The 26,755-nt window shown below is 28.2% G+C and overlaps 1 long non-coding RNA gene across 1 annotated transcript; it reads left to right on the forward strand.

The window, feature by feature from the left end:
• Positions 1 to 1,194: 1,194 nt before the first annotated feature.
• On the forward strand, positions 1,195 to 14,934 carry LOC147812707 (uncharacterized). Its single transcript, XR_015432249.1, has 3 exons — positions 1,195 to 1,374; positions 3,929 to 3,988; positions 14,806 to 14,934. It is a non-coding gene; the product is annotated as an uncharacterized LOC147812707 (long non-coding RNA).
• Positions 14,935 to 26,755: the final 11,821 nt, after the last annotated feature.

The following is a 26,755-nucleotide window of genomic DNA, read 5'->3' on the forward strand; positions in this document are numbered from 1 at the left end:
CTGCTCTGCTTTTCGTCATTTTATGTTTTCCTCCGTCTATTATGAGCGCCCTTATTTCCTCTTCTTTTTTATGCATTCTTCCGTTTACTTGCAGTGTTTCGTTTTTCGCCTTTTCATTGTGTTTATTTTCCGTTTTAATTTTCCATTATGTTTGTTTTCAGATTTTTCATTATGTTTGTTCTCCCGTCTTCCTTCATGTTCAGTTATGTTCCTTTGTTTTAGTTACGTTCATGATGTTTTATTTTCAGTTTTTTCATTACGTTTGTTTTCTGTTTGTTCTAGAAACTTTAGTTTTCGTTTTCTATTGTTTTTTTTTCCTCCTTTGTTTTGGGTCCTTTGTTTTTAGTCTTTTGACTATGTCTGTTCTCCGCATTTTTATTACGTTTCTTTTCAGCTGTTTATGGTGCATTTTTTTTAAAAATCTTTTCATAGTGTTTGTTTTCTATTTTTATTGTTTTTTTTTATCCTTTTTTCACGGTGTCTTTTTGTTTTTCACTGTGTCTTTTTTTTCCATCATGCGTTTTTTTGCCTTTCAATCGGGTTTCTTTTCTTGTTGTTCATGATGTTCTATTTTCCTTTTTTTCAAGGTGCTTTCTTTTCCATTTTTTTATTTTGTTAATTTTTTATTATGTTAATGTTCGGTTTGTTCATGATTTGTTTTATTTGTTTTTCATAATGTTTGTTGTCCGTTTTTCCATTGTTTTATATCCATTCACGGTGCTTTGTTTATCCTCTTTTTACCCTTTTTATCAGTATGTTATGGGTGTTTAGCTTTTTGTCTTTTTCTAGTGATTGTCTTAAATTTATGTGTTGGTGTTTTGCTTTTCGCTCTTTCCTTTTGTTTTTTTTCCTCTGTTTTTTTCATTGTTTCTTTTTAGTTTTTTCATTATATTTTCCATTTTTAATTACGTTTCTTTTATCTATTGGCTCATGCTTTTTTTTTTCGTTTTTTCATTTGATCGAGTCTGATTTGTTTCGCCTTTTCATTTTTTTTTTCTTTTTGTTAATGGTTGTTGTTCTTAATATTTTCATTAAGCTTGTTTTGCAATGTTTAATTTATTATTCCCGTTTTCACTATAGTGTTTTTCTTTTCATCTTCTGCCTGTCATTTCTTTTTGCATGCTTCTTACACTTTATTTTAATTTTAAAACATTTAATTATTCCAAGTCTTGCTTTCGATCTCTTGCCAAATTAATGATATTTAACAAGCTATGTTATTTTTTTAATATAACATGTTTTAGATTTTTAGGATTACTTTGCAAAGTACTACGATAGATTAGGGCCCGTTTGGATGATTCATGAATGGTTCATTGAATGTAGAATTGCCAGACTTATATGGATGCGAACAATTTCGGAGATTTGAAGACCTTTGCTGTAAGTAAAGCATATTTGCTTCTTCGATGTATGTATATATATATATATATATATATATGCAAATTTAGATCGTAATAGGTTTTGCAAGAAATATGGCCGATTAAACGAACGGTTTGTACAAAGCATTGTGCTACAACACACCCAGTAAAAACAAAAATCTAAAAAAAAGGATGAATGTTAGCATACCTGGTGCAGACGAGATGATTGATAATTAGAAATCACAAATACCTATAAAGATTTACTACGTAAACAGTCACTTTTTTTTCGAGAAATGAAAAGTAACTTTATTCTGTTTTTTTTTTTTTTTTTTTTTTGTTTTTGTTTTTTTTGTAATGCACTTAGAGTCAACATAGTTCACAGGTGGTGGCAGATAGGTGTTCAAAAAACAAGGATCAGGTTCAACCTCAACATACTGACTTGATGGTGAAGCGGCAAGATCTATCACTGTAGGCTGCCAAATATGCAATAACGAAATCGCTTTATTACTTCGAACAAAACATAGCATAACAAAATGATGTTCTATTGGGGGAAAATAACCGCTACACTGCCCATCTGGATCATGGCTCTCGGATGATGTTCAAAAAACTAAGGACGTGCTGCTGACAAAAGTGAAAATCTATAGGTGGATCATGGCTCTCTGGTGATGCTCAAAAAACTAAAGACATGCTGCTGACAAAAGTGAAAATCTATAGGTGGATCATGGCTCTCAGATGATGTTCAAAAAACTAAAGACATGCTGCTGACAAGAGTGAATATCTATAGGTGGATCATGGCTTTCGGATGATGTTCGAAAAACTAAAGACATGCTGCTGACAAAAGTGAATATCTATATGTGAATCTTGGCACTCGAATGATTTAATAGAATATTATGCAAATTAATTAATAGAATATTATGCAAATAAAAATTAATTTCAGGCAATTTTTTAAATGAAATATTATAAATTTAAGAATTGTTAGGTTTTCATAATGCGTAACACATTAAAAGTGATACATAACTAAGTTGTGTTATTTAAAATGTATCAATTGAAAATATTAAAAAGGTGAGTGATTTTGTCCATTATTCGTCCGAAATGAATATTTTGCGTTAAGCAGTATAGGCCAAATTTCAAATATTTGTATGATGCATCTCTAATTTGGTAGCAGCAATTGTTGAGCATAATCTTGTAACTATTTAGTTACAAGTTAACTATTGTAGTTATTATTATATCTTGAAAAGGTTTTTAGCAATTTTTGCAATATCAGGACCCTATTAGCACAAATTCGCAAAAGTAGGACCCTGATTGAAAGAATGTGACTTGACGCTTATTTTATATTCACAAATTATGAGTAGTTTTTTCACAATTTCACAAAAACAGGACCTTTCACTAAATATCTCGGCAGATCCCTGGTGATGAAAAGTCACCAAATATACGAATTAAAGAGTTTTAAAGTAAAATATTTTACTTTAAAACTCTTTAATTATTTTAAATAGATCCTTCTTTGAAATGCTTGGCTCCCTTTTTTATGGGTAAAAGTAGTTAAAATAAAAATCGTGCAGAAAGTATTAAAACATTACTAAAGTTAATAATATTGGAAAAACAATTGATACAGAATAAAATTATTAACTGCTATCTTTTCTGGCATTAAAATTGTTGAGTCTGCTATTAACCATTAACATTTAACTCTCTTCATTTACGAATGAAATGAAATTAGTTATAAATTTCTAATTTCGATTATTCATTAAAATCAATTATATTTAATGATTAAAGTACCTGATATCCTTTTAAATCACTTCATAATATTTCTAACGGAAATATTTATATTTATATGAGGTCATTCAAATAAAGCCTGCTTTATTTGAATCACCTCATATAAGTTGAAATATTTCCGTTAGAAGAAATTTTTTAAGTAATAGAAATTTTCTTCTAAGTATTAGAAGATTTCTACTTTACTAATTTTTACTTTCTAAATATTTGAAAATTTCTATTACTTAGAAAATTTCTATTACTACTTACTTTTGCTGAAACTTTAGCCTCGCTCTCTTTCCTTTTCAGCAAAAGTAAGCAAATCACATCCTCTGTTAACGTAAGAAAGTAACAACGCACTAACTTGCTCTAATTTTAACTTTTTCTAAAGTAACCTAATTTTAGAATTTAATTTGAATAAATAATATAACTCGTCAAAAAACAATAGTAGATTTTTCATTTTATTTTGTAAAATTTTAAGATTAATATTCTTTAGGAATCTTTGCTGTTTTTCAAAAAATTTTAAAATTCTAGAAAAAAGCAACTTTTCTCCACATTTTTTCTTTCTCCAAAATTTTATTTCAATTGTTTCAAGTGTAATTTTTTCCAAATTATAATTTTTTTTTCTTTTAAAAAGACAACTTGAAAGTATGTGACTTAAATGACATACATGCATTGCTCTCAACTTGCCTTCCCTTGTCAACAAATATAAATAAATTACAAAACCTCACCCCCTTTATGTCCTTAAGTAATGTTTGAACGACCCCTATTATCTTGTTGCAAAGATATTTATTTAATTTTAATCAATATGTGGTATTTTTTATTTTCAGCTTCTGAAATCTTTAGGAAACATAAGTCTAACCAAAAGCCGACATCATAGTTTTTTTAAGGTAAGTCATTTAAACACTCAAAGAATTTAGCTTAAACAAATTTCAACTAGCAAATTTAAGATATAAGGGTGATTCTTAGGAAACATGACAATTCGGACCAAAAATTTTCTACCACATTGAAGTCTTTCAAAAAAAAATTTTTTTTGTATATTTATTTAGTTACATTTATTAATATCTTACAGAGAGTAGTGTAGTTCATTGGCATTTGCTCAAGAAAAAAAATAAAATGGAAATTAACCACTTTTTGAATGCCAGGAAAATGACATACTAGCTTAGAAGTTGGAAAAAACAGTCATTTTAAGCTATTAGTAAGTAACAAAACCTAAGCCTTTATGTTAGATCAGGGGTTTACAACTTACATGAGGCCGGGGGCCACAATAAAAAAACACAAATCAAATGACAGGCCGCAACTTTAACAAAATTTTATGTAGGACTCTTTTATGTTTGAAGGAACATTAAATATTACTGTCAGATTTTTACCAATTTGTAAAAAACAAGTATTGAATTACAAATTAAAATGAGAAGTAGAATTTTAAAAATATTAATTGCATATTAAATTCGGGCTACAATAATTTTAATGTGCACAAATGTATTAAACAATTAATGTGCAACAAATATCTAATTGTTAAGATATAAAACTTCAAAATGGTTGCTATTAAAACTGGCATAGTAGCACACAAAATATTTAATGACAATATTGAGGTTTGTCTGCTTCCACCACCAGAGGATAGATATTTACATTTTAAATTTAAAATTTACAAATGTGTGTGTAAATTTTTTCGTCCAAAATGTGTGGTTTCAAAAAGTTAAATCGTAAAATTTTTGATACACACATGCTAAATTATATTCACAAAATACAAAAAAATGAAATAAAAAAGGGCAACATACACTTAGTTTTGTATTTGAATAAATATTTTCTTGAATGCAAAACCTGAGAAATAATTTTTTTGCACTGTTGGTATGATAAATTTCACAGAAACGAAGAAATTAGGTTTTTATTCATGAGAAAGGTATTTTAAACCCATAGATTTTTTACGAAAATTGTCCGCAAAAGAATGACAACTAATATATTTTTGTTCGTGGGCCACAAAAAAGGCTTCGGGAGCCGGATGCGGCCCCCGGGCCGCCAGTTGGAAACCACTGTGCTAGATGGACCATGAATAACTTAAATTAATTCTTTTATCTACTGTAGAAAGAATCAAAAAATTTTTTGTTGTATAGAATAAAATTGTATAAAAAAATCTATCATTAAATAAATAAATAACTTTGATTACATCCAAGCATATTACAGTCATACATAAACTTGGTATTAGGTTAATATGTGCTTTCCCCCTTTACAGTATTAGCAGTTAAAAAGAATTTCTGGTAACACTTCAATGTCTTGGCATTTACAAGCCAGGATAGTGACAAATTCGCCATTTTATAGCATATAACTTTACTTTAATTTAATATTTTGGTTTAAGACATTTATATTCTGCAGAAAACAACAGGGTTTCTTAAAATAACTCCGATAAATCTATGTAGTTTATGTTATTAATGATTTCAAGAAGCCAGGAAAATGACAGCACAAAAACCTACTCGCCTTGAAAAAAATCTAGATTTTGAACCAGAAAGTTGGTTCTTTATTCATGTTCAGATAGGAGGGTATCTAATCAATCTATTAACATAAGATAGTGATTGCTGGCTTTATCTACTATATTGGTTATAAACCACTAAATAAAAGTAGCCTGGAAAATGACAGATTTTCTCGTGACAAACAAATTATTCGCAGAAAAAATTATTTTAAACGAAGTTTTTGTAAATAATAGGGGAGAGTGGGGTCAATTGTAACAGGGTACGATTGTAATGGGGCAAAAATTTCGAGTGTCGGGTTCTAGATTTGGTTCCTAGGTGGCGCACAAGGTGTATTTAATAAATCTACATGTACACCCCTGCTGATAACCATTTTTATGTACTTTTGAAACAGTTACATCACAAAAGATATTTTCACGCTACGTAAGTACTTTTTTTTGTATTAGAATATTATATTGTAACAAAGTAATTTTGTTTAAACAAATAAAAATTATTAACCGAATATGTAAGTGGACACCTTAATTAACATTTCAAAAAAGAAAAAGATTAGTTTTGTTAATTAACTAGCATTGTTTTTAACAAATGAAGCTGAAATGGCGTCTTGGGGACGATTGTAACAATAAGTAAAGAGACGATTGTAACAGCTGAAAATAAATAATCTTATGCTTACAAACCATTACTTAACTCTTTAAGAACCACCAATAGTTTCCTATATCATTTATATTATGTTGCTTGTGTTATTTTATTTGTCACCTTTCATAGCATAAATTAAAATTTTTAACCCCTTAAAGTTAAAAGTTTAACCCTTTAGGTCTCTGCTCATTATTATTTTTACTCCTAAAATATCACTACTATTCTGATCTATAAAAAAATGTATCACAACTATGATAATATGTATAATTAACTATGTTTTAGTTGAATTTATGAACTGTTACAATTGACCCCGTAAGTGGGGACAGTTGTAACAAGTGCAGGACTGTCAAAAATTGTTAATAACAAATATAATAACATTTAAAATAAGGTATTTATTTTTTATTTCTAGTAGAGGAGAGTCTACTTTACTCGTCTGTCAATTAATTGTAATAATATATTGGATTTTTTGTTAGTTAAAAATAGTTTAGTAAAAAATGTTACAATTGACCCCACTCTCCCCTACCCTTTGCGTATATTCTAGAAATGCTTACATAGGATAGAAATGCTTACATAGGATAAGATAAAAAAAAATTAGATATTGAAAAATTTATGGGAAGTTTTGAATCTAGTATTATCGGAAACATTGTTTGTGACATGCCAGAAACATGACATTTTGAAGTTCAATTTAATTTTTTAAATATAGCAAATAGTCGATGCAAGTACTAGGTTATTTTAAATGCTAACAGCAATGCTATTTATTAATTTTTTTTAAAAAAAAGTTCTTTTAGTAGTTTAGTATTAGATCTTGGTGCAAGTGACTGTAAATTGTCATATTTCGTGAGAATCACCCATAAATGTTTCATTGAATCGTCCCGGTAATAAATGGCGTAATATCTAAATCAAAATTTTACTTAATCATAAAATAAAGTAAAGCAAAATTCATAATTTTGTAGAGTAATGCATTAAATATAAAGTTAAGCAAAGCTTTAAATTAAAAAACAAATTATTGTAAAACGTAAAATGTATAAAGTGAAATTTTTAGCAAAGTAAGATCTAAAGTAAGGAAAAGAGTAAATTAAAAAATAAAGTCCAGCGTAAAGAATAAAAGTAAAGCATAGAGTAAAAGGTGAAAAGTATTAAAAGTAAAGAATAGTAAAAATATAGAGTAAAGTGATAAATAAAAAGTTATAGAATAATGTAACAACGCATAGAATATGAAATAATGTCAGGCTTAAAATGTTAGCGTCACATGTAAAAGTAAAGCGTAAATAAGTTTGTGTAGCAAAAAGAAGAGTGGAGCATAAAGTAAGGCGTGTAAAATATAAAAAAATATATATTATGTAAAGGCTGGAGTAGAAAGTATAATAAAATGTAAAAAGATCAAGTAAAATGCCCATCAAAACACGTTTCAGAAGTAAATTGATAACTAAAGTGAAAAGCCTAGTCAAATGTGAAACAAAATTAGTGTAAAGTAGAAAGTATTGTAAAGTAAACCGTATATTATGAAGCATATAGTAAAGAAAAATTTAGTATGAAATAAATTGTAGTGTAAATTAAATTATAAAGTAAATATGTAATGTTTTAGCGCTTCGCGCTGTCGTGCCACAGGTCCCTGGTTCTATCCTCTGGCCGGACAAGGTTGACTCAGCCTTTCATCCCTTCAGTGGGTCGATAAATGAGTACCAAGCATACTTGGGAACTAATCACTGGGGGTTCCGCGTTCGGCTGACCACCTGATCGGAACATCTGCTCCTGCACCCCAGAGCCCAAGATCAAGAAAACTGAGATGGGCACAGTAGGCCTTGGCCCTCTATGGGCTGTCACGCCACTGAGTTTAGTTTTTTTAGTTTAAATATGTAATGTTAATTAAGCTTAAATTAACACGTAAAATCTAAAGTGTGAAGTACAGAGTAAAATATAAAATCGAAAAAAAGGTAAAGCAAAAAGTTAATTAGAAGTTAAAGTAAGCGTCAGTGTCAAATATAAAGTAAAGCGTAGAAAAGAAAAGTAAAGCGTAAAATACGAAGTGAAGCATAAAGTAAAAGTATTAAAATGAAATATATATATAAAAAAAAAGTATTAAGTAAAGTGGAAAGTTGTAGGTGAGATAGAAAGTGTAATCAAATGTAATAAAAAGAAAAGTGTATAGTAAAGAAAATATCTAAATATATCAGTAAACTAAAGTGAAATCGTCAAGTAAACTAAGCATAAAATAGTGTTTGAAATAAAGTAGAATATTAAGTATAGACTAAAGAGCAAAATGTTAAGTACAGAAAAAGCGCTTAAAATAAAACATCACATAAAAGATGTAAACTTAAAACTTAAAGAGTATAGTAAAATGTACAGTAAGAGCGTAAAAAATGAGCAAAATATAAAATAATATGCATGTGACGTTGAAGGTATAAAGTGAAATATATTAGAGAAATTATAGTGTAAAGTAAATACGTAAACTAAGCTTATAAAAACGTAAAATATAAAGTATTGTAAGTAAAGAATAATATATAAAGTAATGAAAAATAAAGCAAAAAGTATGTAGTTAAAGTAAAACTTATGATAATTTAATTGCAATGTAAGATAAAAAGAGAAACTTAAAAAAATATTATAAAGCAAAAAACATAAAATTAAAATAAAGCGGAAAATGATAAAATATAAAAGTATATAAAGAGTAAAATATAAAGTATTGTGTAAAGTTACAGTAAAGCGTAAAATCTAAAGTAAAGTATAAAAAGTATAGCAAAATGCGGTTCAACAAATGTCAAATATACATAAAATAAGGCAAAAAGTGTATTGATTAAAGCCTAAAATAAGAAAAAAGAAGTGTAAAGTGTGTAATAAAATAACAAGTTTAAGCTCTACGTAAAGTATATAAAAATGAATAAAGTTAAGATTAAAGTAAGGTTTAGAAAAAAAGCCCAAAATAAATGTGTGTAAAAAAGTAAATTTTAATGTCATTTGAAGTGAGAAGCATAAAGAAAACTAAAGTGCAAAATATAAAATGGAAATGCAGCTTGTATTGTTTAGTAGAAAACAAAACGCATGTAAAGTAAAAAAACGAAAAATAAAAAACATGTACGTAATTCAAAGTGTAAACCAAACTTAAAACGTAATATAAATCGAGTAATTCAGGAGTAAAAAAAAAGTAAAATATAAGAAAATAAGATGCTTAATTGAAGAAAGTAACGCGTAAATGTTAAGCATAAGGAAAAAACAAACATTTAAAAGTAACTCGAAAAGTAAAACTAGCGTATGTATAACGTAAACGCATAAGATAAAACGTGTGAAAGTACATGGTGCGTAGCGTTTTTAAAAAGTGCTTAAAGGTGCTTATTTTTGATTTTTGCGTTTTCTTAAAGCCCTTAAAGGTGCTTTTTTCATTGGGTGTTTTTAAAAAGTGCCTAATTTTTCCTTTTCAAAAATGATTTTTTTTTCCATACCACGTCGATTTTCCCCGCATAGTATGCGAACGCGTGCTTTTCATATTCACCGTTTTCACAATTCATTCAACCATAATCTATTTTGGCGTCCCGTCGAAAGAATGCGCCAATAATTTTACATGTTTGGTGAAATACTTGCGAGTTCATATGTGAGTCTACTGAGCTAGGTTCGGTGAGATTCTTGCACTCTCTTCTACATTTTAGGCTTTGTTTTCCACCGTCTAATATTGAACCGAAAAAACCTCTTGACTTTTTTATAATGGCTAATACTATAATCAAGAAAAGAGTTCTTTGTCAGAAATTGTTTATTTTTATTATGATCATGTAAAGTCTTTGAAAAAAATTTTGCCTTCTGTTCGTATATAGAGCTTAAAAATATTTTTTGAGTGATTATTTTATTTATTTTTATTTTTTGAAAGATTTGGCTACGCACCCTGGAACAGTTGAAACTCATAAGAAAAGTAAACGTACAAAAGATAGCGATAAAGTAACGCATAAAAAAATAAATGACTCAAAGTAACTCATAAAAAAGTGTGCATTAAAGAAATGATTAAGAAAAGTTAATCATAAAGAAATATAACGAATAACATACGTTGACGCGTAGAAGTAATCCATAAATAAACCTGCCACTTAAAATTTAATAAGCGTAAAATTAACGAGTAAAAGACGAAGTAATTAATAAGAAAAATAAAATGCATAAGAAATATAGAGCAAAATAAACGCATAATCCCTAAATGCGTAATGTCGAATAATGCGTAAAAGTAACGCATGAAGATAAGTATTCGCTTAGTGAGGAATAAAGAAATTTGTGGAGTAAAAAAAAGGCATAAAAATTCTGAACACGTTAAAGTTACGGATAAGAAAAGTAAAGAAGGAAGAAAAATAATGTTTAATATATGATAACACGTAAAAGAAATGAGTGAAAAATGCAAATTGTAATATATAAAAACGAAAAAAGTAAGGTTTATTAATAGAAATTATGTATAAAAATGTTAAATTATAAATAAGAAAAGAAAAGCATAAATTGAAGTACAAAGTGTAACACAAAGTCTTAAATATTAGTTGAAGCATATAAAAAGTAAAATGTAAAGCATAAAGGGAAGCGCAATGCGTAACTCAAAGTTTGAAGCATCAAGTGAAGGCTTTAAAAATTTACCTTAGAGTATAAAACAAAGATGAAAGTAAAATATCAAATAATGTGTTAAACTGTGAAGCATAAAATAATATATAAGGTTAAGTTAAAAAGAGTGTAAAATGTAAAGCGAAGCGTAAAACATTGTCGTAAAGCAAAAAAGTATGTTAAGAATAAAGTGCAGTTAATAAAAATAATGCAGAAAGTTATATGTAATGCAAAGAACAAATTATAACGTAAAACAGAATAAAAAGCGCAAAATATAATAAAAATTTAAAGAGTAAAATAGAAAGTATGCAGTTAATCGTTATACCAGGGCTCGAAAAAACTCAGAAATTTTACCCGTCCCCGAGGACGGCTTTCTGCATTGACGAGGTCCTTTAATGTACCTGTCCTCCTCTGAAACTAACCCGTAGCTTCTATATAAATAAAAATATAATTTTCTCTTATTTAATACTAACATTTATATAAATTGCACAATGAATAAGTAGTTACTAGGATTACATTATACAGTAATAAAAGAAGTACTAGGTTACTGGTTACTAATAGTAAAACCTAGTATTTTTTTATAAAATAATTTATTTCCTTTATGAAATAATTTAAATGACGAAGGTCAAGTTATCTGGAATGTCAGTCTATCCAAGGGAACTGAGTTTTTCAAATGATTCAAATATGAAGTTTGTCAGTTCCACAATCAAGCCAATGATTTACAGAGGTTTCTGCACGGAAATCTGAAAGGGGTTTTCCATTTAGGTAGATGTTCATAATTGCGTTTAACGCTTCTTGTTTAAGTACGTAATGGGTTTTTTTGTAAGTTCAATGCTGAAAAGCCCCTTTCAACAGTTGCAGTACTCCCATATAGAGAAAACATCAATTCCACCATACTCAGTATGTTGCTGTATTTCTAGATTAGAGGGTCATTTTAGAAGTGAGGCTTTGTACTCTTGTAAGACAGCAAAAATTGAAAATGTATCACGAACATTAACGGGGAAATGGCCGTCCGCGCGGACGTCGGATTCGAGAAATTTGTTGTCAGCGGGGAATTTTTGACCGCCGAGGACGGGCGGACGGGCAGTTTTTCGAGCCCTGCGTTATACCTATTGTTATGCATGAAGTAAAGAGTAAACTATAATGCAAAATTTAGTTATAATAAGATAGGTATAGTAAGGAGTAAAAAGCAAAATATTGTCTAGAATAATATAAAACATAACACATAAAGTGTAGTAAAAGTCTAACACAGAGTGAAGTAAAAGTCTCACATGGTCTGCATTTTGTTCTTCACAAAACAGCTTGAAGAGGAGCTCACATTTGGCATTAGCTTTAATAGCATCGATACACTTTATTACTGAATGTATGTACTTCATTTAGAGCAGGCGAGATGTTTTTAGCTACCAAGTTTTTCCTATGCACAACTTTATTCCCTATGCAATAACACAATGCACAAGAATCATTTCTGGATTCTCATCTTTCATCAATTTTAAGTAGCAATTTTTCTTGCCCGTCATATTAGGAGCACCATCTGCAGCACAAGATGTTATATTTTTCATTAGTATATTATTGACATCTAAGTAGTTTTTTTAGCTTATTATATAATATCTTTGGAGGTAGTGGTGCTTTCTAATCTTTTACATATCAGCATTTCTTCAGCAAAATGCCCTTTATCAATATATTTTACGTAAGTTATCAATACTGCCACACTGTCTATCAAAGTTGATTCATCCATTTTCACTGAGAATTTTCTTGTTTTTAGCTTGTCAACAAGTTGTTTTTCAATATCTTCAATCATTTCGTCTATTCTTCTGCTAACAGTATTGTTATTGAGTGGCATAGCTTTTACATCTTTTTCAAGAACCGTTTTAAGAAATGCTGATATTGACGGTTTTATTTAATTCTCTCCTATAGTATGATTTCTTCCAAATTTAGCGAGGAATAAAGAAATTTCATAACTAGCCTCAAGAATACAATCATGGGTTGAAGTGTGAGCAGTAAATAAAGACTTTACTGTGGCATTGCAGGCATAAAAGACATACTATGGTATTGATTTCTATCACTGAATGTTGCGACACACTACAGAAGTTGCGACGGGCCGTTCAGATGCGAACGACTGCATTGTTTAGCGAAATTTTAAAGCGTCGAGGGGTGGAGCCTGCCATATGCCGCAGGGAGGTTAACTAACTTGACGACGCCAAAAACCCAGTTGATATTTTAGTCTCCTCAAACTAATTTATAATATTCATTGACCGCAATTATTTAAGAATTTGCTTTTTTTCTAACAATGTTGGCACCGAAATCTAGCATTGTATTTAAATGGCCCGGAGCAAATAGGTAAAACTCTTGTCGAGTCCATTTTCGAATTGCCCCCCTTAACAATCAAATTGCCCCCCAGTGGGGCGTGGGCCCCACGTTGGGAAACACTGGCTTAGAGAGTAAAATCTACAAAAATGCGTAAAGTAAATTATTAAGTAAAGCGTCAAATATAAATTAAAGTATAAAAAAGTAAAGTTAAAGTGTTTCAAGAAAAGAAAAATTTGCGTAAAATAAGGTAAAAAGTGTATTAACTCAAGCTTGAAAAAAATTGTGAAGTATAAAGTAAAATAAGTATAAAATAATGAGTAAAGTTAAGTCTAAAGTAAAGTATATAAACGAAATTAAAAGTACGTAAAAGGCATGAATTATAATTTAATATTAAGTTAAGTGTAAAGTAAACGAAAGCGTAAAACATAAATTAAAAATATAACTTATAATGTTTAGTAGATAGAGAAGTAAAAAAGGCATGTGAAACAAAGGATAAAATAAAAGGTTCGTAATGTAAAGCGTAATATGAACTTAAAAGTAAGACAAAAGGTAGAGTGTAAAATGAACTATAATTAAAAGTGAAATTAAACAAAACAAAAAAGATATATACAAGCTCAAAATAAAGTTAACCATGCAGTATGAACTAAATAGAGGCGTAAAATGTTCGGAAAAGTATAAAACATAGGGCATAAACTAAAGCATCAAAAAGTAAAGTGTGAAATATAAGGCTGTGGTATAAGGTAAAGTGTGAGTATAAGATATTTTGAGTCGGACAGTAAGCAACAACACGTTAGAAACGATAAATGCATATGAAAGCAAATGAGTAAAGAAACCTGTTATCGAAAACTAAAGTAAAATATATACATAAAGCGTGTAAATGAATGCATAAAAAACTAACCCTCAAAAAAGTAACGCATATGGAAATTAACGTGTAAAATTTATATAGTATGGAATAAAGGAAGTAGATCAAAAGTAAAAGTAACGCATAACAAAAACAATGCATAAAGAAAAGTAACTCGTAAAACAGAATTATACTTATAACACGTAAATGACTAATAATTACACGCAATTAAAACGCAAGAAAAAAATGTACCACATAAAATATAAAACCTAAAAGCAAGCGCGTGAAGGCAACGCTAAACAAAAATAAAAGTAATACGCAAAATTTATTTAAGCGTTAAAATACGCGTTGCTTAAATGTTACACATCAAGAAAAATACCGCTTAAAATATAACGTGTAAAAGAAACACATAAAAAAAACACCTTTTAGAAAATTAACGGATATAATATAAAGTAAAAGAAACTAAAGAATAGAGCAGAGCAGTACAATAAAAATAGAAGTAAAATATAAGAAAAGTAAACTTTTAAAAGTAACTCATAAATAAGAGTGATGGGAAAATGTAATGCGTGTAACGATTACAAGTAAATCACAAGAAAAGCAAGCGTGAAAAAGTACATAAGTAAAATACATATAATGCCTAATACTAAAGTAATGCATAAAAAATTATAAACAAGTTAAAGTTACGCATAAAAGATTAAACGCGTAAACACAACGGATAAATAAACATAAAGTAAAATGTAAGTACATTAAAACATAAATGAGTGATGCATAAAACTAAAAACGCAAAGGAAACTTATAGGAAAAGAAAAAAGTAAAATTATAAAAAGAAACGAGTGAAAATAAATTCTTTGACGAATATTATTTAACAATCTATGCTATTGTTTTAATACAGCATGTTTTTGTTTTTTAGGATTATTTTGCATAGTACTACGATAGATATTTGCCCGATTGGATCAAACATGGTTTATTTAACGTAGAACTGCCGAACTTATTTGGATGCCGTTCTATGAAACAATTTCGGAGATTTGAAGATTTTGCTGTAAGTAAAGTATATTTTGTTTCTTCTCATTTTTTGATAACTGCAGATATATATACGAGATATATATCCATATATGCAGATATACATAAATCTAACAATGCATTGGGTATATATACAATTAATTTTTAACAAAAAGTGTTGAAAAGTTAGCCCTTCAAAGGAAGGAAAAATCTTAATCGGTTTCAAAGATAAATAGGGTAAACCAACCATTTCAAAGATACTTTTTAAAAATAAGATTTTAAACGTTTTAATTTTGATTGATTGGTAACAGTAGCTTACTACCTAACAATATTAAGTCATCTAACAATGAATTGGGTTATCTGGTCATATTGTCTTCTCTGGTATCTGTTCAACGCCCTGTTTCTTTGACAAAATTATAAGGTCAGTTATTATAGTGATCCGTTTAAAGTACAATTAATTGCATATAATAATGCTGTTTTCTCACTGTGAAAAAGAGAATTCAAAATATGGTTATTGAAGTTACGTTTTATTTATTTTAAGCATCATAGCATAACCAAATACTGAGATAAGAGGGAGTTTATTAACTGGATTACCAAACGATGAAAAATCAATGAATGAAAGTGTTCCTTTACTGGGATTTTTTCAAGTTAAAGAAAATAAAAGAAAATTTTTTAATTTTCTTGTACCTTTAGTCATATTATACATCAAAATTATGTTAAAAATACAAGAAACAACTTCTAACCAGTGAATGAACAGTATGTGTGAAATATGATTTTACATGGATAATTAGTATTTCTGAGAATTCAGTTAAATGTTGTATGAATAGTTTCTATAACAATTTCATTTCATAATGCTAATTTAATAGCTAAATTTATTTAAAGAATTATAATAATAATTTATTTATTATTTATCTTTATAAATGTTGTGATTAGTTACATCATACGTTAGACACTTTTATAAACTATTTTTACAGGTCGATAAATTACTAAATATAATAATAAAAGCTTGAATAGAAAATTTCTTTGCTTACTTTTGTGTCAATAGTTATCTAAATTATTATCCTATTACGGTTTTTAACGTCATGACGGAAACTGTATATTTAAAGACAATCATCCGGGTGAAAAATGGGTGAAGTTTTTTTTAAGACGACATCCTCCGATAACTCAGTGCAATGCGAAGATAATTTCGAAAGGCAAAATTTCCCTTACAGAGAATAATATTCGGAAGACTGGTTTGAAGAACTTTAAATGAATCTCTTTAGGAGGGAAGTAGCCCTGGCATCCTTTTAGAAAGTGATTGCATTTACAATGCGAACGAAACGGGAGTTGAATACTGCCCTTAAACGGGAAATATCTTTGGCCCAAAATATTATAAGGATTTATAATCAATTGTTCTTAGGCAAGGAAAAGAAAGAAGTACCTTCATTGGTAATTTTTCCTTACTGAAGAATTCTTTGAGGTAATACAGAATCAGTTCCTGCTATATATTGCATAGGAAAAAGCTATTCATGAAGTGAAACGATGACCACAGCAACATTTTACAAATGTTTCTATTTATCGCTAATTGAAAATGCTATCAAATTCCCTATTTTGCTGAATAGGTATAAATCTCATATCAATTTGAAACTGAGCAAGTTTTGTTCATCAAAACAAATTCTCTGGTTTAGTTTTCTACCTAATTCATGGAAATCTCTCGTTAGATCTTGAAAACAAAAGAATTGTGAAACAATATATTGAGAGAATTTTACATCCATTTTTAAATAAGCTTTTGAGGCGTCAACTGATGAAATTAAAGTGTTTTAATGAAATGTGGTATTTTTTCCATTCGATGTAGAAAACGCTGACTTCAACAAATGCATGCAAAACAGACACCAAGAGTTAATGACCAAGACAGCTTATTAACAAAACACATGCTTTGAGAATAACGATGCAATATTTCTTTAGAAGCTTGAGAAGGAAATCTCACAAGCTATGTTGCAAATTTTTAAAGGAACATTGACAGAAGAGTTTAATCTCCTAAATATCCAATAGCCAGTGCTTTTCTCAATATGGAAGAATTTATTTCAAAAAGAACATTTGGTTAAGTCAAATTTTGGCACTGAAGCTGATACAACTAACATTGATAATGAAAGAATCTTGAAAACTGATTTTGAGATAAGTCCTCTTGAGGCATTTTGCAAAAACAATTAGTTCCATAAGTAAATTGTAAGTACTGCTGAAGACCCACTAGATATAAGTCAATGAGAGATGGATTATACTCTAACTTCGAAACTCCTTTTTCTTATTTATTATCCAGTGAAGAATTCTAGAAATGGTACTGGAAAATAAAAAAAAATTTCAGAGATACATTTGCATTGGCCAATAATTTGGAAAAAAGAGTACGGTCAAATCAAAAGAAAAAAATTACTTTTTTGCATTAACTTCAGAAAAAGAACGAAAATTTAAAGAGACTGAAAAAGCTGGAAAAAAAGTTAAAGCAGAAAGTATGACGAAGAGAAAAAAAATAATTATAAAATTAAAAAAAAAACTTCAAAATATATAGAGGGAAAGTGTAAACAATATCTGACTATAGTAATAATAAAAACATCATCGGATAACACAATGATAAACATTAATGATTAAGAACGGACTATTAAATTGGGAGAAGAAAAAAAAAGAAACAATTTTCTTAAAATTCAGTATTCAACCATATTCTACTTTTCATTCCATGACTGAAAAAAAAGTAAAATTTCCCACGTTAACTGTGGTTATATGTTGTAATTCCAAGAAAAATCTTGTTTTTAGACATTTGTGTGGCCTATGGATTCCTAACGAGCATCAAGCATTCTCAAAATTAATTGTTCATTCACTGGATAATTTAGTGTTTATTCACTGGTAAGAACTGTTCCTTCACTTGGTTATCTTACTACTTATTATTTGAGCCACCAAAAGATTAAAACTATATTATGTAAGTTTTACATAATTTGCATTTAATATCAAATATGTCGACACCGTCATTTAGCTAAAATTACAAATTTTGAAATTTTTATGATTTTTTTAAAGGCAAGCTAAGCTTAAGTGTTCCTTCACTGATTAGTTTACCCTACTAAATTCCAAAAAAGCTTACAAATATAGATGTGTTTTTTTTCGCTGTTTTTTTATGTTGAGAAAGTGAGCAATAAATTTTAGTTTAATATTTTTTAAATAAAGTAGTTAGAACGTGGAACTTCTGATTTATTTTTCAAGGTAACGTGGTTCCAAAAAATACTGAACAGCTTAAAATATTAATTATGTGATCGTGCAATAAGCAAATCACATCCTCTGTTAACGTAAGAAAGTAACGAACTTGAACGCAAACTTGCGTTAATTTTCACTTTTCCTGAAGTAATCTAATTTTAGAATTTCATTTTAATAAATAATGTAACTCTTTAAACGAATAGTATTATAGATATTTCAATACATTTTATGAAATTTTGAGAAGAATATTGTTAAGAAATCTTTGCAGTTTTTCGGAAATGCCTAAAATTCTTGAACTCTGAAGCACATAAAAACAATTTTTGTCCAAATTGTTTCATTCTTCGAAATTTTATTTATAGTTTGTAAGTGTTTCAGGTGTAATTCTTCCAAATTATAATTTCTTTTTCTTTAAAAAAGTGTAATTTTTGCAAATTATTCAAGTGTAATTTTTACAAATTATTATTTTTTTCCCTTAAAAAAAACCACTTGAAATTATTATGTGACTTCATCCCCGTTATGTCCTTAAGTAATATTTGAAAGGCCTGTATTATCGTACTTCAAATATATATTAATGCAATTTTAATCAATATGTGCTTTTTTTTCAGCTTTCGAAATCTTTAGACAATCTAAGAGACATAGTTTTTTAAAGGTAAGTAAATATAAACACTCAAAGGATTTAATAATCTTCGTGTTCACTATATTAATTAGCATGCATCACTTAAATGAAAATGCCTTCAAAAATTAGCCTTAACATTATATTTGTCACAAACTCAAACAATAAAGCAATCGTTTTCGTTCCGAAAGGTTAGACACCTTCTAATTACGTTAAAACCTCTTTTTTGAAAGGTTTTTATTTCGGTCAAAGGTTCCTTTTTGAAAGATTTTTATTTCGGAGTTAAGCATAAAATAAAGCTAAAATTAAAATTTTATTTAGTAATGCAGTAAATATAATGCTAAGCAAAGCGAAAACTTAAAAAAATTATATAGTGTAAAGCGCAAAATATATAAAGTAAAAAGTTAAATATTTAGTAAAGTAGGAAGTTTGTAAGTTAAATAAGAAACGTAAGATAAAAAGTAGAAATTATATTAGAGAATAAGAGTTGCTGAAACTTAAGTATCAGTTAAAGTAAAAGCGTAAAGTAATATAAGCATAAATATAAATTGTTACGTAAAGAGTAAGATATTCAAAAAAGGTAAAGTAAAAAGTTAATTAGAAATTGAGGTAAGTTTCGGCGTCAAATATAAAGTAAAGCTTAAAACAAATTAAAATAGTGCGTAAAGACAAAAGTGCAAGGAGAAAAAAAAATAACATAAATATAGCAGAAAATTTTCATTAAAATAAGGGATATATTATAACAGAAAGAAAAGCGTTTAGTATGAAAACAAGTTTAAAGAGTAAAATATTGTGTAAATAAAAAAGTTAATTATTGTATAAGGTTAAGTGAAACGTGAAGTATAAAGTGAAATATGAAGTAAAATATAAATTACGCAGTAAATCATCTAACTTATTGTTAAGTATAAAGTCAAAATCAAAGTAGAGTAAAAAGTAAAATATAAAATAAAAATCAAAGTATTTTATAGAATAATTTAAAGCGTAACATATCAAGTAAAACGTAAAATAAGAAATTAGAGAAGTAAATAAGAAATGTAAAGCATAAAATACGAAGTGAAGCATATAGTGAAAAGTGTTAAAATGCAAAATATAAAAAAGTATTAAGTAAAGTCGAGAGTATAATCAAATGTAAAATATAGTAAAAAAGAAAAGTGTGTAGTAAAAAAATATCTAAATATATCAGTTGTTCGAAGTAAAGTAGAATATTAAGTATAAACTAAAAGGTAAAGTGTTAATTAAACAAAAAGCACCTAAAATAAAACGTAACGTAAGAAATGTAAACTAAGAAACTAAAGAGTATAGTAAAATATGAAGTAAAAGCGTAAAAAAGGCGCAAAATATAAAGTAATATGCATATAAAGTTGAAAGTATAAAGTGAAACATATTAGAGAACAATTTTTAATGTGAAGTAAATTCGTGAACTAAGCTTTAAAGAAATGTGTAAAATATAAAGTGCCAAGTAAAGTATAAAACATAAAGTAAAGAAAATAATGCAGAAAGTAAGTAGTTAAAGTAAAACTTATGATAATTTAATTGCAGCGTAAGATAAAATGTGCAACGTGCAAAAATGTAAAACAAGAAGTATAAAATTTAAAATAAAGCGGAAAATGAAAAGTAAATGGTAAAATATAATAGTGTAGAGAGTAAAATGTAAAGTAATGTGTAAAGTTATAGTAAACGTGAATATCCAGAGTAAAGTCAAATATGCATAAAATAAGGTAAAAAGTATGATAATTAAAGCCTAAAATAAGAAAAAGAGAGTGAATTATGCAGTAAAATAACAAGTTAAGCTATAAGAGATGCATATAAAAATGAATAAATTTAAGATTAAAGTAAAGTTTAAAATAAAGCCTAAATTAAATGTCAAATTTTAATGTCATTTGAAGTGTGAAGTATAAAGAAAACTAAAGCGCGAAATATAAAAATATAGCTTATAATGTTTAGTAGAAAGAAAAAGTAAATAGCATGTAAAGTAGAAAGCAAAGAAAAGCGGAAAATAAAAATCATGTAATTCAAAGCTTAAACAGAATTTAAAACGTAATATAGATCGAGTAATATAAGAATAACGCATAAAGTAAAGTAAACTGTAGGATAAAGTGAAGCACGGCAAATAAAAAGAAAATTATGGAGCATAAAAATAAAGTAAGGAGGGAAATATAAAGTACAGTGTAAAACATAATCCATTAACAAAAGTATAAAAAATGTAAAATGTGAAACAAAGTACCATAAAAAATGTGTTAATTAAAGCATAACAATATTACGAAAAAGTAAGAAATAAAAAAAAAGTGTGACAGTAGCGCTTTGGAAAAGTAACGCATAAAGAAAAACAAAGTATTAAATATAAAATTAAGTAAAATAAAAGTGTAAATTAAAGCATTGAGAAAAGTAAGGCGTAATGTAGAAAGAGCATTACGAGTAAATGTAAGTAGAAGTAACGCGTAAAAAAGCAAATGTGTAGAAAAAAATTACAGATAAAAAAGTAAAAGATAAGAAAAAGTGAGTAAATTAAAGCATAATATAACTAATGCAAAAAGTAAAAGAAACGAGTGAAGTATGGAGTAAAGAAAGTAGAGCAACGCGTAATGCTAACACATAACAAAGGTATAAGTAACGTTTTAACAAGAATTACGCGTAGAAAAAAATAACTCGTGAAATACGATTATATTTAGTAAATGAAACGCATGAGAAAAGTATTGCGAAAAACATAACACCTAAAGTAAATTTAACTGGTAAATGTTAGGCAAAAAAGATTAAACGCGCAAACGCAGCCCATATTTCAAAAAAAATTATGTAAATTGAAACAAATGAATCGAAAATAAAACGTCAAAGAAACGCCTAATTAAGTAAAGGGAATTGTTTAATGTGTAAAAGCTTAAGATAAATAAATAATTTCGCTTAAGATAAATAAATACGAAAAAGTAATGCATAAAAGAGATGAATTTAAAGCATAAGAATAAAAACACAGAAAAATAAAGCGTAAGGAAAAGTAGATAAAGTAATAAAAATAAAAATTAAACGTGTAGAAATAACGAGTAAATGTAAACTTGCAAAAACGCATAAAGGAAAGAAAGACGTTAAAACTGTGTTTCCCAAAGTGTGGTACGCGTACCCCAAGAGGTACTGGAACAGTTTAGCGGGGGTACGCGTTTATATGCGCGTTTTTATCTTTCAACAAACGAAAATTTCATAAACAAAGCTAGCCATAAAAATTTGCGATTACGTATTTTCCTATTGGCTATTTTTTGCAGAGTTAACAGTTAATAATTAATGGTGTCAACAGCCAGTTGCGATTTTTTATTTTTGTGCAATTTTTTATAGTAAAAAATACATTCATTTTTTATTAGTGGTACACAGCGTTACGAAAAATTTAGAAAGGGTACACAAAAGTAATAGAAACACTGCGTTAAAATATAAAAAAAAGTCGTAAAAGTATTTCACAACAAAAGAAGCGTCTATTGTAAATTGTTAAAGGTAACGCTTTAACAAAAGTAGCGCCTAAAATATAATGTGTTATAATAATGGCTGCAAAAAAACGCGTATAAAACACAGAAGAGTAATTCATAAGAAAAGTAATGTAAAATGAACATTAAAACAAATATAATCCAGAAAAGTAAATTATGAAGTAAAAAACTCGAAAGAAAAGCAAAAATAACGTTTATACAAAAATTGAAGATGTTTAAAATGGTAAGGGCTCTATAAAGGTAAAATGTTTAAAGTAAGATGTGTATAAAATAAAGCATCGAAAGAGTAACACGCATACGTAAAATTGTGGCTTAAAATTTGAAATTGCACTTGAAATGTAAACGTTTTATTGCATGAAGAAAAGTATCACGTAAAATATAATTAACCGTAAATCTAATGCATAAAGTAAGGTGTCGTATAAAATCTGAAGTTAAATGTAGATAAATTAAATAAGAAAAGGAAGTTAATATTAAAAATGAGGCATAGACACATTTGCATAAAAATAACTCGAAAAATACACACAGAAAAATAATACATAAATTAAAAATACGCGTTACAAATTTAAGGGAAGTTTGATGGAAAGAATTAAAACTACTGCATACGAGGATTGCTATTTATATTTCTGGCCTAATAATGAAAAAGCAAATATGTAGGATCGAAATTGGTTTTATTGTTTTTCAAAATATTCTCCATGATGATCAATACACTTTTGCATGCGTTTAAACCAATTTTCAAAGCACTTTTTCCAGTCCGATTGAGGTAACTCCAAAACATGCGTTTTGAATGCATCCACCACTTCTTCGGGGGTCGAAAATCGTTGTCCACGTAATTTTTTTTTGATGTGTGGGAATAAGAAGAAGTCATTGGGTGCCAAATCAGGGCTGTGCGGCGGATGACCCATCAGTTCGATCTTTCGCTCCGTCAGAAATGCCTTCGTTTTAGTCGATGTGTGAGAGCTCGCATTGTCATGATGAAGAATGATTCGCCTGTTCTTCTGCTTTTTTCGAATCGATCTTTTCTGGCACAACAACGGATTTAGGACGACCTGCACGGGATTCGTCTTGGATCGAACATCGACCACGATTAAATTCGTTATACCAATTTTTTACAGTGCTGTAGGATGACGCTTTATCGCTGAATGAAGAATTAAGCTCATCGAAGCACTCTTGTCTTGACAATCCACGTCGAAAATTATGAAAAATAATGGCACAAAAATGCTCACGATTCAATTCCATTTTTTGAAAGAGAAGAACTTTTCAATTTACTGTCAACAACACAAATGAAGCTATAATGGTAAATCATCTGCTGAAATTATGTTTAAAAATATCAAACTTTCGATTAAAATCGTCTGCGGTCGCCTAGCAACACTTACTGTTGCCAAGGCCAGAAATATAAATAGCAACCCTCGTAAGAAAAGTAATACAAGAGAAAATTGAATTATGAATGGTAACGTTTTAAGAAAAGTAAAGCATAAAGTATAATAACGCTTTAAAGTAACAGTAAAGAAAGAAAAATAATTAAGAAAATCCATTAAGTGAAAGTAAAGCATAAAATATTGTTCAAGTCTAAAAAATAACGCATAGAGTAAGTAAGAGAAAAAAAGAATGCGTACAAAAAAATGTGTAAAAAATAGAAAAAGGAAAGCAACGCATAAATACATACAAATACGCAAAACTAATGTATATAATTCGTGATAGTTAAAAGAAAAACGCAGAAGAAAAGTAAAAATAACGCATAAAGTGTAACTCGCAAAAAATAAAGTACCGAAAAGTAACGCGGTAAAAAATTAAGTCTGGAAAGTAATGTAAAAATTGTGTAATTCAAAACATAAGAAATCATTATGCGATCCGAAAAAACATATTGCGAAAAATAAAGAATAAAAAGTAAAACGCAATGTATGTTAACGCTTAAAAAGTAACGAGTAAATTGAGCTAATACGTGAAAGTAATAAGTAAAAATAAAGAGCATATAAGCAAAATAAATGCTTAAAATTGCTGCATGGCAAAAGTAACAAATTAGAAAACTAATCGAGAAAATGTAACGCATAAAAAATATAACTCTTATTGTACAATGACAGGTAAAAAGAGCGCCCTCCAAATGTGATTCATTAAAAAAGGAATAAAATACAATTACAAAGTACTTTTTCCTTCATAAAACAAATTTTTGTTCTTAAATGTGTAAAATGTAATATCACATGGAAGAAAAAAAACCGTACGAAAAAACTTGTAAAAGCAATGCATAAGAAAATAAATGGATTAAATATAGTAATGCATTAAATTAAAATTATCGCAAAAGAAAAATAAACTTGTAAAAGTAAAGAATAAAAACATTAAAAAGTAAAATATAAATTTTAAAATTCATCAAGAAAAGCAACAAGAAAAATTAACACAAAAGAAAAGCGTACGCCTTAAAGTAACGTATAACAAAAGTAAGCCGTTTGTATAATAACGCGTAAATGTAACGATAAATAGGACTAATCCGTGAATGTAACAAGTAAAGGAAATAACTCTTAGACAAATAAATGCTTCAATCTATTGCATATTAAAAGTAACAAATAATAAAACTAAACACAAAAACGTAACGCATAATGAAATATAAATCGTAATTTACTACACGTATGCCTAATACGCGAACGCGTATGCCGCGTTAATGTAAGTAATAGGAGTAAAGCGTAAATTTAATATCCTTGGGGGGGGGATTTAGAGTTGAAAAAACTTGTAATAACTCGTTAAAGTTAAAATATCGTTAAAAAAGTAACATATAAAGAAAAGTAAACGTGTTAAAGTTATCCATAAGTTAAAGAAACACAAAAATAAATATTTCAGGTAAAATATCATAACGTGCAAAAATAGCTTAAATCCTGTTTAAATAATGTCTGTAAGTTAAAGAACACATAAAATAAAGCGTAAAAATAACGCATCCAGAAAATTAAAGTGTAAGAAATGAAGTAAATTAATGTATGTAAATTAAAGCAGAAAAAAAATAGCGCTTAAAAAACTAACGTAAGGTATGTAAAGCACCGGTCTGTCACAAATACAGCAACTAGTGATATCGAATTCTATCACAGCTATAATTCTGGTGGGGGAGTACTGTAGCGTATCTACCACTACAAAATTTAACTACAATTCACTAGTATATTGTCGGGGTACCTTTTCATAGATGACAGTTGACATGGACTATAACAACTCCTTTCCCCACATATCCTTAAGTAATGTTTGGATGCACCCTATTATCTTGTTGCAAAGATATTTATGTAATTTTAATCAATCTGTGGTATTTTCTTTTTCAGCTTTCGAAATCTTTAGGAAACATAAGTCTAACCAAGTGACATCATAGTTTTTTAAAGGTAAGTGTTATAAACACTCAAAGGATTTAATAATCTTCGTGTTCACTATATTAATTAGCATGCATCACTTAAATGAAAATGCATTCAGAAATTAGCCTCAACATTATATTTGTCACAAACTCAAACAATAAAGCAATCGTTTTCGTTCAGAACGGTTAGACACCTTCTAATTACGTTAAAACCTCTTTTTTGAAAGGTTTTTATTTCGGTCAAAGGTTCTTTTTTAAAAGATTTTTATTTCGGAGATAAGCATAAAATAAAGCTAAAATTAAAATTTTATTTAGTAATGCAGTAAATATAATGCTAAGCAAAGCGAAAACTTAAAAAAACTATGTAGTGTAAAGCGCAAAATATATAAAGTAAAAAGTTAAATATTTAGTAAAGTAGGAAGTTTGTAAGCTAAATAAAAAACGCAAGATAAAAAGTAGAAATTATATTAAAGAATAAGAGTTGCTCAAACTTAAGTATCAGTTAAAGTAAAAGCGTAAAGTAATATAAGCATAAATATAAAGTGTTACGTAAAGAGTAAGATATTAAGTAAATTTAAAAATGAAGTAAAGTAAACTATAGCATCAAAGCGTGAAACACAAAGTAAAATTGTGTGTAAAGACAAAAGTGTAAGGAAAAAAAAACAATTAATCTAAATATAGCTGAAAATTATCATTAAAATAAAGGATATATTATAACGGAAATAAAAGCGTTTGATATGAAGACAAATTTGAAGAAAAAATATAAAATATTGTGTGAACTGAAACGTTAATTATTGTATAAGGTAAAGTGAAACGTGAAGTATAAAGTGAAATATGAAGTAAAATATAAATTAAGCAGTATATCACCAAAATTATTGTTAAGTATAAAGTAAAGAGTAATATATAAAGTTAAAAGCATTGTATAGTAAAAAGTAAAATATGAAATATAAAGCAAAGTATTTTATAGAATAATTTAAAGCATAACATATCAAGTAAAACGTAAAATAAGAAATTAGTGTAGTAAAAAAGAAAAGTAAAGCATAAAATACGAAGTGAAGCATAAAGTAAAAATATGGTAAAATGCTAAAATATAAAAAAAAGAAATAGGTAAAGCAGAAAGTCGAAAATATAGCAGAAAGTACAGTCAAATGTAAAATGTAGTAAAGGGAAAAGTGATATCTAAATATATCAGTAAACTATAAAGTGAAATCGTCAAGAAAACTAAGCCTAAAAAAAAGTGCGGAAAAAGCGCATA

The sequence above is a fragment of the Parasteatoda tepidariorum genome, chromosome 3 (assembly GCF_982258835.1).
Source record: "Parasteatoda tepidariorum strain Cologne lab strain chromosome 3, Ptep-v5.0, whole genome shotgun sequence".
NCBI lineage: Eukaryota > Metazoa > Arthropoda > Arachnida > Araneae > Theridiidae > Parasteatoda > Parasteatoda tepidariorum.